This window comes from Impatiens glandulifera, chromosome 1, assembly GCF_907164915.1.
Source record: "Impatiens glandulifera chromosome 1, dImpGla2.1, whole genome shotgun sequence".
NCBI classification, from domain to species: domain Eukaryota; kingdom Viridiplantae; phylum Streptophyta; class Magnoliopsida; order Ericales; family Balsaminaceae; genus Impatiens; species Impatiens glandulifera.
Window position 1 is genome coordinate 155489368 of NC_061862.1, and position 13790 is coordinate 155503157.

General features: G+C 30.6%; 1 pseudogene; it reads right to left on the reverse strand.

Moving 5' to 3' along the window:
• Positions 1–6004: 6004 nt before the first annotated feature.
• Positions 6005–7101, reverse strand: LOC124912264 (annotated as a pseudogene).
• Positions 7102–13790: the final 6689 nt, after the last annotated feature.

Below are 13790 nucleotides of genomic sequence, written 5' to 3' on the forward strand. Positions count from 1 at the left end.
TAAAATAAAATAATTATTGGATTAGTGTAGAAAATGTGTAATTAAAATGTTAATTAATGATTTAAAGAGAAAAATGTGAGTATTTTGGGAATAAGAATGAAAAGGTAAGTATTTTGAGAAAAATTGTTTGAAAGGCGGGTAAAACCAGTGCGGTCAAAATCGCGACTCAACTCGTAAATTCGTCCAAGTTTGCGTGTCACAAAAAATCGCAGAAATATAAAATTGACGATGACTCGCGTATTGACTCGGTCAAATCGTTGAAAACGTTAAAAACGAAAAAATCGTTAAGTTTTATTATTTATACTTTTTCTCAATTTCAAATATCAATTTTAAACAAATATTAACTCAACTATTTCGTATTAACGAGGACTCCTCGACTTCTTCAAAATAATTGATCTTTTGTTTGAATCTAAGCTTTGTAAATAGTAAGATCATCTTTAACCCACCTGCAAACTCAACTTCATTATAGGTTTTAACCTTTCAATTCACCTGCAAACTCAACTGCATTTTTTGTTTTCCTGCAAAATCTTTCTCCTCCAAACCCAAATATGCAAGGAGACTGTTCACATACTCAAAAGTTTTCAAAACATTCATTTAAATCTTTTTAGTTTGTTTTAATTAATTTATATAACTTATTTATATTTTAATTTGATTACAAGTTTTATTTATTAATATTTTAATTTATTTATATGTTTAATTCATGATAACTTTAATTTGTTATATGAATAATTTATATTTATATTTTATATTTTTTACGTATTATAAATTTATAAAAATAAACAATATTGATAAAAAAAAATAATAAATAATAAAAACAATTTTAATAAAATAAAACACGTAGAAAAACTGAAAAAATAAATTATTGATTTATATTTAATTTTATCAAAATTTTCTTTAATAAGCTATTGTAAAGTTATGGGTTCAATTTGTAATTTTAGATAAATATATAGATAATATTAAAAATTAAAAAATTATTATAAAAAGGAATATTGTGAAAATATTTTTTTAAGTTTGAATTTGAGTTGGAGATGAATTATTATTTGATGAGATATTTACTGCATTTTGAGTTTAAGAATATGTATTTGAATTGGAGATGACCTAAGCATATTCCATTTTGACTTAAATCTTTCTCTCTCTAAAACACTACCACCGGTCCAATACTGTACCGGACCGTGCTCTTCTTCTTCTATTAAAGTATTACCGGATAATATCTATCTTCTTTTTTTTCTTTTTCTTTTTGTTTTTTTACCGTGTGTTAGATGGTGATAAGTTCTAACTTTCAAGTCACAAGTATCACAAGATCAGTGTGTTATCTTTTCAACATTGTCTTAGGCTCTAGGCCTTGTTCTTGTAAGGTTTTTATTTTAATCTCCACCAATTCACTTTTCAAATCAATCACTTCTTATTTATTCCATCACTTAAAATAATTTCCAAAAAGACTAAAATACCCTTTTTATTTTAAATTTATATTTTAAATATTAAATATTTAGAGTGAAAAAATGAAAACTATAATTAATTAGGAGGGTAAATAAGTAAATGAAACACCCTTACACGAGTCAGGGTAACTAATTAATTCGAAACACCTTCTTGATTATGTCCCTCAGTTCTATAATAAGTGCAGTATACAATTCATAAAAAAAGAGAAAAATCCTTCAACGGGACAAGAAACTTGAGAGGATCGACGAACTTGACAGAGGGATCGAGAATAGCCGGAAGCGACTGGGCTAGATTGCTGATCTTTTGGAGTAATCTTACCCTGGGAAACAGACTGTAATTGCCGCCGAACCAAATCCGCATATCCATCTTTTTAGGATAAAAAACCTCTGCCGACCCGTGATAAGACTATACTTCCTTCCTCCTCCGGAACTGGCACCTCATCCTGAATGGCCCCGCCCTAGTTGCACTATTCCACCTACCTAATCCTGGTATTAAAACGAGGATGCTCGTTTGTTATTACTTTTGTTTGTAGACTGTATTCGTCATCTACCTCTATTACTTCTACACATAGTTTGTCCCATTTGTGGGTCTAAATGATCCTTAATTAACATAGCAAAGTTTTTTGTTTGATCTTTCATTAATGACTAAATTTATCTTTTCCTTTCTATATATTTAGCAACATCGCATAAGCACGATTAATACTTGGTTTTTGGTTCATAAGGACTATTTGTTATATTGCATTATTATAATATTCATTTTAATCCATAAGAAACTATGTGAGTTTATTAGATGTGTCCGGTTGAACTACAAATTTTACCGTTCTACATCAACAAGGTGTTCTTGGATCAAAATTATAACATGGTAATGACTCAAAGGCCATATGTTCATCCCATAGTTTCTTAAACTTAGAATAATATTTTTCAATTGAAAGAGTAAATTATCGTAAATTACTTATTGTCTTCTGAATTAGAAAATATTGTGAGCCCTTATTTTCTAGATATTGCTCTTTGATACCAATCCACAAATCCAACACAATGGTTGATGAATAGTTAGCCTATATTTCTTTAAAAATAGTGTTCAAGATCCAATATCGTATTGTGTTTTGAGAACAACAAAAGAGTGATCAAAGAAAAACAAATTCAAGGGTTTAAGCTAGCAGCTAGGGAAGATTATGTTTACCGGAGTTTGCACCGTTTGATCGACTTCAAACATTGACTGTTTATTGGTTATTTCTGAAGCTATGTTTCTAAATGGTGAAGATTTGTTTTCTAGGTCTTCTAAGTCTGTTGAAATGAAATCAGAATTACATAATTGGTAAAGTTGGTTGATCTTACTCTTTCTGTTCTTTATTGTTATTACCAAGATTATTGAGTGATCTTGATGCAATTGATTAGTGTCCCCTGTTTGTAACATTGTTGATGATTGTGCATTGTTAAGTGGCCTGACTGATTACGTGGTTTTACTCTCAATTTAAATAGAGGTTTTTTATGCTAAAATTTGTCTTATATTATCGTTTTGATTTCATTCTATTTTTTTCTCATTTCTTATACTTAATTAATTAGAAAAACAACATGTTTTTAAGATTACTTTTCCCATCAATACCATTGTGACCATTTGTTTTAAAAATCATTGCTCATAATGTTCACTGAAATGCACTATCTTCTATCAAACCGTTCATTTATAGTCCATTAGAGCAGAACAAAAGAGGAATGATTGCTCTCGTTTGTATTAAACTGTTATAATTTGAGTTGAATGCTAATGATTTAGTTAAATCTTTAATGTATAAATAATGGTTGACTGACTAATGGATGGATTGTGGCATGAGAATTAGGTAAAAATGATATAATTTTTTTTTTAAAGGTCTATGTATATTTAAAATGAAAATTTATGTTTAAACACAACGAAAAAATATTACATGAAAATGACAAATAAAAGAAAAAAAACTATAGTTAAAAGTTATCGAACTCATAAATCATAAAAAAAACAATTAATTCCTCAACAAACTCTACTAACTTTTGTGAACGAATCATAGAAAGCATCATAATAATAGTATTATGAATGATACGAATCAGATGATTACGATTATTAAAATTTCGACGATTTCTCTCCAACCAGATAATTAACCAAAGAATAATTACGATGGTAACCCAAATATGTAGGTCTACCATATCAGGCGCATCAATCCAAACTTTTCAACAAACCTAAAGACTAATACATCACCCAATGAATTCCAACAACTACCTAAAGACTCATGCATCACCTAATTAATTACAGTAATACTTCACAAAATGCTCCAAATACTAGTCAACCTCGACAATGTAAATGTAAATGAGTAACCGATTCAACATATTTTTGACACATACGACTCGCCATAATACAACATTTTTTCATGCACATATCATCTGCTAGAATTTCACTATGAATAATGCTCTATTCAAAAACAAAATGTTGTATGAAATATTTGACTCTCAAAGTTTTTTCCCAATAAAAATTATAATAAATCATCTTAGTAAACACTTTCTAGCAATGTCCCACGTGAAAACTATCTATATATTGTCAACACATAATGTCTTGCTTAAACGATGACACTTGTTTGAGTTCTGCCAAAATTAAAACTCTATTATGGGATGAAGTCTTCATAATATTTAATATTCTTCTATATCTAATTCAGCTAGCGAAACCACTATATCGTTGGTCAAACATGTCATTAAATGTGCCATTTCTATTTATGTGGGGAAATTTGACGAAATAACCCTGATTTAGCATAGGCATGATAAATTTTGTAAAATTAACCTTTTGTCATGGGTAAAAGACAATTCTATCCTTAATTAAAAATTTGGGTTATTTATGTTTCTTTTCCTCTCTCTTCATTCCCTCTCAGTTTCTTCTCGACCAACCTTTGGTTTTCCTTTCACTCCTTTCAGTTTCTCCCATTTCAGTTTCTCCCCCGACGATCTAAGCGAAGCAACGAAACGAATGAAGCCGATAGATCAACTCCCTGAAGCAACGCCCCGAAATGCATTCATCATTTCAGGTGAGTTATGTCCGTTTTTCATCGTTTTCCTTGCAATAATGCTGAAACGAAAGATTGATAGTTTAGGGTTTGGTTTAAGATTTTAAATGGTGACTGAATGGTTTAGGGTTTAATATGCATTTGTCGTAGGCGTCTCAGGCGAAAATGCATATGTCGCAGACGAATATGCATCTGTCGTCTGCGAATATGCATCTATCGTCTGCGAATATGCATATGTCGCCTGCGAAAATTGCGCATCTGTTGCCTGCGAAAATTACGCATCTGTCGCCTGCGAAAATTGCGCATTTGCGCCTACGAAAATTGCATTTGCATGTGTTGAGTTCTTGTTGTTGAGCAAAAAATGAAGTAAAATGTTATTGTCCTTTGTGTTTTGTAAGATAAAGTATCATTTTTTTTCTTTGTTTTTTTCAAGGAAAGTGAACCTTGCTTCCCTGAAGAAGTACAATGATACGGGCGAGAAATGTCTAGAGGAGCATGGAGTTGTCAGACCGTCAATTGGAGATGTTTTGTGGAATTTGGAGTATACTCTCTAGCTTGAGGAATCTTCATCGGCTCTGACAGAACCGGAAGACAACAGCACGAACCATATTCAAGGAATTGCATCGAATCCTCCACCTATGGAAGCGTTTGATAACAACAGCGCAATTAGGGTGGAGGGTGCGAGTTATGGGGAGGAAGATGTGGCGACAAGTGCTATTTTCTCGCAGCTAGTAAATCCTCGTGAAAGATAAAGGTTTTTGCTCGTGAGAATTGGGTCATTTATACTTAAAATTTGTTATTTATTTCTTATCATTTGGTGATAATAATATCTTAGTTAATCACTGAAAATCATATATATGTGTGTATATTGGATCTATGTCTCTTCTACGTACATTGCTTAGAGAAATCTTGTCAGTTGAACTAGCTCCATAAAGGTTCACAATTCATCTAATACTCCATAAGTTCAATCATTCTACAATTGTTGCATTATGTGTTGACTCACTTCTCCTTTGGAATCAGATAAATCTGGATTTTAATCTATGATGGAAACTAGCTTGACGATAACTGAGTCTTTGTGATAGTAAACTACTTAGTAAAACAGGACAGACACCTTTTGTTTTTGTTCCTACACTGGGATATTGTAAAAGTTATTAAACAAACTCGTCAAAGATGTTTAAAAGAAAAAGATGATTGAAAAATATGACATGAGTAGAACACAGTAGAAGAATTTGGATGCATCTTTTTTCTTTTGAATTTATGATTGATCTTTCTTTTGTCTTCATACTCACTACAAAAGGCATAGATGAACTTTTTTTTTAATATAATCATCATTTAACATAAATTAAACTTAATATGTCTCTATTTTTTGATAACTTACTCAAATGATATAATATATGTTTTATTTATTTGATAATTTATTTTAACAAAAATCTCAAGATCTTAATAAAATCCAAGACAAACACAAGTTACATCCCACAACATAATTAACAAAAATAGAACAAAGTTACATAATTCATCATCTTCCCACGACAGAATACAAACGAGATGAAACTACTAGACTTTCTTCTTCTCCTTGATTGACGATGAAGATGATACAACACCAATTCTATAGGGGTCGACACTGTAAGCGTACTGCTGAATAATGACGAAAAAACCCATCTCCAGACACACCAACACATTCTGATACGCCTCTTCAATTTGCTCCACATCAATCCAAATATGATGGGATTTTATTACCCCATGGCAGCTAGAATCTCAAGCACAATCTCCTGTTTTGTTTGTACACAATAGATTGAATGATTCACAAATATAATGATTTGGATCCATATTCAAACGGAAGGTTAGAATATTACCTGTTAGAAACAGAAGAAGACAATTCCCTTGATGCACAAGAATTTCGCTAGAGGGCTGTGTGGTTTCAATTCTTTATCAAACACATGGTAAAAGATCACAAGAGAATACAATGCAAGTGAGACTAAAACGTTTAAGATAATAGTGAATGTCCAGTTAATCCAACTCGGATATATTCTCATTCTTTGAAGAATTATCATCAAGATTGAACATACAAACTGCCATGTCCACTACTTTAGAAGTTTTAGCAATTGGTGATTCAACCGAACTGTATGGGGCTGCAATTAGTATAAAAAGAACCACATCTTTGAAATAGAGGAAATAAAATCTTCAAAAACTACACAAAAAAAACAAGTTTTACCCACCTGAAAGAGAGTCATTGGAAACGAGTGGTGAATTTCTCTTCCTTTTACCCCATCTGGAACTATGTTCTTTCTCAAAGATATGTTCCAAATAGCTATACATCAACGCCATAAACTTAGCAATCACCTTCATTTATAACAACAACGGAATAATCTCTCATTGGAATTACAAAACCCTTAAAAATGTTTGATACTATACTTACCAAAGTTTCATAGCATTCCCTTGATTTATTCAAGAAAAGTAAAATAAGAATTGCTCCATTTAAATTGTAACAAACAAGTGTAGGATACAACAGCATATAAAGGAGCCATGAGAATGATAACCAATATAACATTTTGTTCCTTTGGTTCCCTCCAGCATAATATATATGTCAAGACTAATTTAGTAGAAACCAACAATGTAATCACTAAACAACAAATTGTTGCAATATAAGTCATTTGTGTTGAATGCATCTTTCCTTAATAACTGAGAACCTGCATTACAAATTTGAAACTTCAACCCTTAATAACTAGATTTGTTGTATTATTCACGGGTAGATTTCAGAAAATTTCATGAGATTCTAAATCTAAAAGTTAGAAAGAAAAGTGTATGATCAAAATAACTAGGATTCCAAGTAGAATCGCGCAAACAGCGAAGGTTGTGAACTCCGACAGGCGAAAAATGTATTTTCGCAGGCGACATATGCATTTTTCGTAGGCGACAGATGCATTTTTCGCAGGCGACAGATGCATTTTTCGCAGGCGACAGATGCATTTTTCGCCTGCGACAGATGCATATTAAACCTTAAACCATTCATCCACCCCCAAAACGCTAAAACCCTAAACTATTATTCTATTTCAGCATTCATGCAAGGAAAACGACAGAAAAATGAGCATAACTCACCTGAAATGATGAAGGCATTCCGGGGCGTTGCTTTGGGGAGTTGATCTATCGGTTTCATTCTTTTCGTTGCTTCGCTTAGATCGTCGAGGAAGAAACTGAAATGGGAGAAACTGAAAGGAGAGAAAGGAAAACCAAAGGTCGGTGGAGGAGAAACTGAAAGGAAATGAGGAGAGAGGAAAAGAAATAGAAATAATCCAAATTTTTAATTAAGGGTAGAATTGTCTTTTACCCATGGCAAAAGGTTAATTTTGCGAAACTTATTATGCCTATGCTAAATTTGGAAATAAGCCTATTATTTTAGGGTTATTTCGTCAAATTTCTCTTTATGTGAGGGGTTAAATATAATTAATTAATTTAATAATAAAAATATAATTAAAAAAGTTAATTATATATTTTCTAACTATTTTTATTATTGATATATATTAATTAATAATAAATTTAAAAATATTAAAATAAGATAATTTTATATTTTATTTAATACATATAATAATTTAATTAACGAATAAGAATGTAATAGTTAGGTTTTCAGTAAAATTCATAAATAATATATATGGAACAAAAATTGGATTTTATACCTTTTTTTTCCCTCAAATATCCACCTTTTTATTATTTTTTCTAAATTATTTATATTTTCTAATTAAATTTCTAAATTATTTAATATAAATTTAAAATATATATAATTAAAAGTAAAATATTAAATTAAATATTATATATTAAAAAAAGAAATTAATTAAAAAAAATGCATTATTAACTAATATTTGATTGATTGATGGACATCGAAATGGAGTGTGGCCTCGATATTGGCAATCTCTTTCTTTCCCAATGGCTACATGACCGGTCATATTTCTTCTTTTTATATGCCTATTGGCCTAGTCTACAGATATAATATATATATAATTTTAACTAAAGTATATTTGTTTTAGAAAATATTAAAGTATAAAAATAAATTTGTTTGTTTGGATGGGGTTTTATAACGAAAAAAATAAGAGAATGATTATTACTAATTTTAAGAAAGTAAAAATGTTTTTGATAAAATTATTTTAATATTTTGAATAATGAATTAAGTGATTTAATTTAAATAACTTGAACAAGTCTTAATAATTAATACATACTTCAACAACAACCAAAAAAAAATTATATATATATATATTACATTATACATGTACAATGTACGTGAGACATGAGATGAATACGAGAAAAGAATTACATGTGTAATAAATTTTATTAAAATTCTCTCACAAATTTTTTCTTCTATATTTCTCTAAATAAATATATATATATATATATATATATATATATATATATATATATAATTTCTAAAAATTTCTTTCTACACAGGTTATTAGTTTTTTCCATTATATCTTATAAAGGCAGTCAAATTACATCTAATTTTAAAACATAAAATGACACTTTAAATAAAAGAGATAGACCGAACGTACAAAATTTTATAGTTGAAGTCTCTGTATGACTCTATCCATAATTTGAACCTAAATTTAACAAATTCGAAACAACAATAATAATCATGCCTTCTAATTTTTTATTATGAAATTAATAATTTCAATTCATATATATATATATATATATATATATATATATATATATATATATATATATATATATAAATATATATATAATTTTAGATTAAAATATTTTAATATTTTTTAGTAAAATTAATAAAAAAAATTTTAATAAGATTAATAATTTTAATTTATATATATATGTTTCTATTTATTTAAAATATATAAAATTATTATTTTAAGCAATTTTAATTTTATTTATATATTATATTTTTAAAATTAAGTAAATATAAAATATGCTTGTTATTTTAATATATAATATTAATTTATTTTAATTATTTATATATATTTATATTTATAAAATTAAGTGACTAATAGTGAGAAATATATAATTAATTAGTTAATTAATGGATTTAAAGAAAGAATGTGAATATTTTAAAAAATTAAAAAAAATGTGGATTTAAAGTTTAAACAACACATATTTGTAGACACGAAAATGATCCAGTTTGATTTCACCACGTTCGAAATAAAAAAGATTTAGCAGGAATTTTTTTTTTATCAAATTTTGAAAAAAAAAGACTAGCTGACAAACAAATATAATTTGTCAAGTTTCATAATATTTCTGATAAATATATTTAAACATGGTAAATATTATAGTTTTTCCTATTTTTAAAAAATAAAATGATCGAACTTTTGAGATAAAAAAATTCCAATTAAACCACATCACACAAGTTTTAATAAATTGTAATCCTTTTTAATATAAAAAGTAAATTGACTCACTTTATCAGTACTCTCGCTCAATTGAATACGTTTAATTGGAATTAAATCAGTCTTATTTGATTGGTAAAACATGATTATATTATTTGAGTTACCCTATTGAATTAATAGATTTTAAATTTTGTACGATTAATTTATTAAGATGCCAATGAGATAGAGTGGACAAAATTAAAGTCCAACTTAGTCAGCTCATCAAGTTTAGCATCAGTATAGGCACGAGACACTCGATTGGGTGCACAAGATGTAGAATTGTCTTCATTAGTTGGAAGAGGAGTCGTCGCAGAAAGGATTTCATGAGAGTTGTCTTGGCTAGTTTCATCGTTAACTTCAGGGACCAGGGGACTAATATGTCTCTTCTTCTTGACCGGTGGTTTGGGAGTCCTTTCATGTTTTTCTTCTTCTTCACAAACCTCAATCTTTCTCTTCCTCCCATCAAATTCAAAGAATTCATCATAAATGTTGTCTGTCATATCTTCAAAGTCGTCCCCAGAGTACATCTGCTTCTCCTCCGCAGACTCATGAATTTTTCTTCAAACATTGCACTTCTGGATGGCTGTGGATACCTCAGGTCCGGTATAAGTCCTAAAAGATTTATAGAGCACTATCCTTGGGCTTGTAGGATCATCTTCCAGTGTCCTTTCAGCAAATTTGGGGACGAATGTATTGATAAGCTCATAGGTCCACACTTGGAATGCTAGTGCGAACCCATGTAAAGTATAAGCGACATCACAAATGCTTTTCTTTTCCCAGGTTTTCTTCTTGGCGAGATATAACCCGCGGAGGTGTTTCATATCTTTGTCAATACCCTATAGGGTTGCTCTGAAGGACACCTTTCCCCATAGAAATTAGAGGAACATCTCCATATTTTCCACCATGTGAAAGATTCTCAAACTTATCTTTCTCCTATTATTAGATGCGAACAGATACTGGTAAATGAGAAATATGAGCCCCATCTTCCATGAATCCTCCTTATCTGAGCATCCGACGAAAATGTCTTCAAGCTCTTTCAGTCTAACATCCTTTTTATCCTTAAAATATTTGATGACAAGGGGTGGACATTCTTCAACCTCCTCCACCAAAGGAAATATGCCAAAGTTGAGGCCTATCACCAATGCATAATCCTTAATGCCCCAGCAGACCTCCTTACCATTGACCTAGAACCTTATCTCCTTCGAATTTGAGCTGATTTTTTTTATAAGCATCTGATGAAGTATGGTTCCCGAAAAATATAATGTCGGGGCTTTGAATATATACTGGAATTGGGTCTGCAAAGCCCTATCCAAAAGATCATGGTGAGTAAACCTCTCCTTTATTTTTGCCAAGCTGGGACCGGTGGATTTCCATGAAACACGACCATTAAAATCATTAATAAGGGTTTTGTTTGGTGTCATCTGCAAAAACAGTAAAATCATATACACAATCTGTTGGTAATCTTATCTCATAAAAATTACACGTAAATGATATATGAAAAATAATACAATGATAATAAAACAAATACAACAGATTATTTAAGAAATGAAGAAAAATCTTCTCGTCTGCTCCGAGGCCTGTGGAATCACAGTTCCCTTAAAACAGTTTCACCGTCTCCCGTTTGTGCTGGAGAGTTTCGTCGGTGGCTGCTTCCCAGGGTACAACGGAACCTGCAATGATTTAGCACAGAAAACCACTACAACAGCGAACTAGACAAAAGTACCTGAATCACAATCACAAGAATACTCACAAGAACAAGGAAAGACTTTAGAATTCTAGAGAGAGAAGTGATGAGATGATGTATAGAGAGGAATACAATGTGAAGGGATATTTATAGTTGAAAATTAAACTCATAATCAATTCTTTAATCCAACGGTCATTAATCCATCATCCATTCATCCAACGGTTATCGTTGTTTGCCTTTTCATCATCTTTGCAAGTTACATCCTACAATAAATATTTTGTAGTTACAATGACAATTAACATCATTTGTTAATTGCCTCATTCAAGACATTTATGTTAATTGTAATAATTAACAAATTTAATTCACAATGAATTTGATGTGAATTTCATTTGAATGAAATTTCACCTTAATTTACATTTGAATTTCATGTGAATTTCATTTGGATTAATTTCACTTTAATTCACATTTGAATTTCATGTGAATTTCATTTGGATTAATTTCACTTTAATTCACATTTGAATTTCATGTGAATTTCATTTGGATTAATTTCACACTTAATTCACATTTGAATTTGGTGTGAATTTCATTAGCCCAAATATCATTTCCATTTAATTAATGGAATTAGTTTAATTCCAACAATCCCCCACATTAATGGAAATTGAAAGATTAACCCGGTGAAAGGTTCAACAGTTGAATTTTACATAGGATAGGTAGGTGTAACCCTTTGAACCTTCCCTTATGAAAGTATATAACTTTACTAGCCGATTAGTATACTCGATGTCCTTGAACTATTCTGCCTTTTATGTAAACGATTACACACTTTCACATAAAATTCTTCCTGATACATGTCAGTTCTCATGATTGTGTTCGTTTTGGCCATGAACACTCGCCTGGTTCAGTGAGAGGGTCTAGAATTGAGCCGTGCAATTCTTTCGAAGCGGCCCCACTTCTCTCTCACATAGGTGATCTCTTTATTCATAAAGAATCATTAAAAGCATGTGTGCTTATCCTTTCCCAAAATGCTATTTTATCGTAGGATTTTTACCCATAGCAATCTACCAAGTTTAGTACAATTAGGTTGTCCCATTGAACCTAGTTCTCAGGATCTCCAATCATCATAGGTTGGGTTTCCCTTCATACTAACTTATTGTAGGCTTAAGTCCCATTCCTTGTGAGGACTTTAACACCAACTCTCTATTTAACCCTTTGGTTAGCGGATCCGCAATATTATCTTTTGATTTTACGTAATCAATTGAGATAATTCCAGTAGAGAGTAATTGTCTAATGGTATTATGTCTACGACGTATATGTCTAGACTTACCATTATACATATGACTCTTAGCTCGTCCAATCGCAGATTGACTATCACAATGAATAGAAATTGCTGGTACAGGCTTAGACCATATTGGAATATCTTCTAAGAATAGACGTAGTCATTCAACTTCTTCACCACATTTGTCAAGAGCTATAAATTCAGATTCCATCGTGGATCTAGCAATAACAGTTTGTTTAGAAGATTTCCAAGATATAGCTGCACCTCCAAGTGTAAATACATATCCACTTGTTGACTTAGAGTCTTTCATATCTGAAATCCAATTAGCATCAGTGTACCCTTCGATAACAGCAGGATGTCTCGTGTAGTGCAGACTATAATCACGAGTATTTCTTAAATACCTAAGTAATCGTACAATGGCTCTCCAATGATTATTACCCGGATTACTCGTGTATCTACTTAGTTTGCTTACTGCATAAGCTATATCTGGTCTTGTACAACTTATTAAGTACATTAGACTCCCAATTATTCGAGAATATTTTAATTGAGAAACACTCTCTCCGCGATTTTTAGATAGATGTTGACTCGTATCTATCGGAGTCTTAGCCAATGCAGAATCATCATTGTTAAATTTTTCGAGGATTTTATCCACATAATGTGACTGACTTAGAACTATCCCTTCCGATGTTCTAATCACTTTGATTCCAAGAATCACATCAGCCAATCCCATATCTTTCATGTCAAATTTTGAATTTAACATATCTTTAGTGGATTTAACCATTTTATCATCACTTCCAATGATAAGTATGTCATCTACATAAAGACATAAAATGACGTAACCATTTTTTGTGTCTTTAATATAAATACATTTATCACATTCATTGATCTTAAATCCACTTGAGATCATAGCATGATCAAATTTCTCATGCCATTGTTTTGGAGCTTGTTTTAAGCCATACAATGACTTAACTAATTTACAAACTTTATTTTCTTGCCCTTGAGAAGAAAACCCTTGAGGTTGAT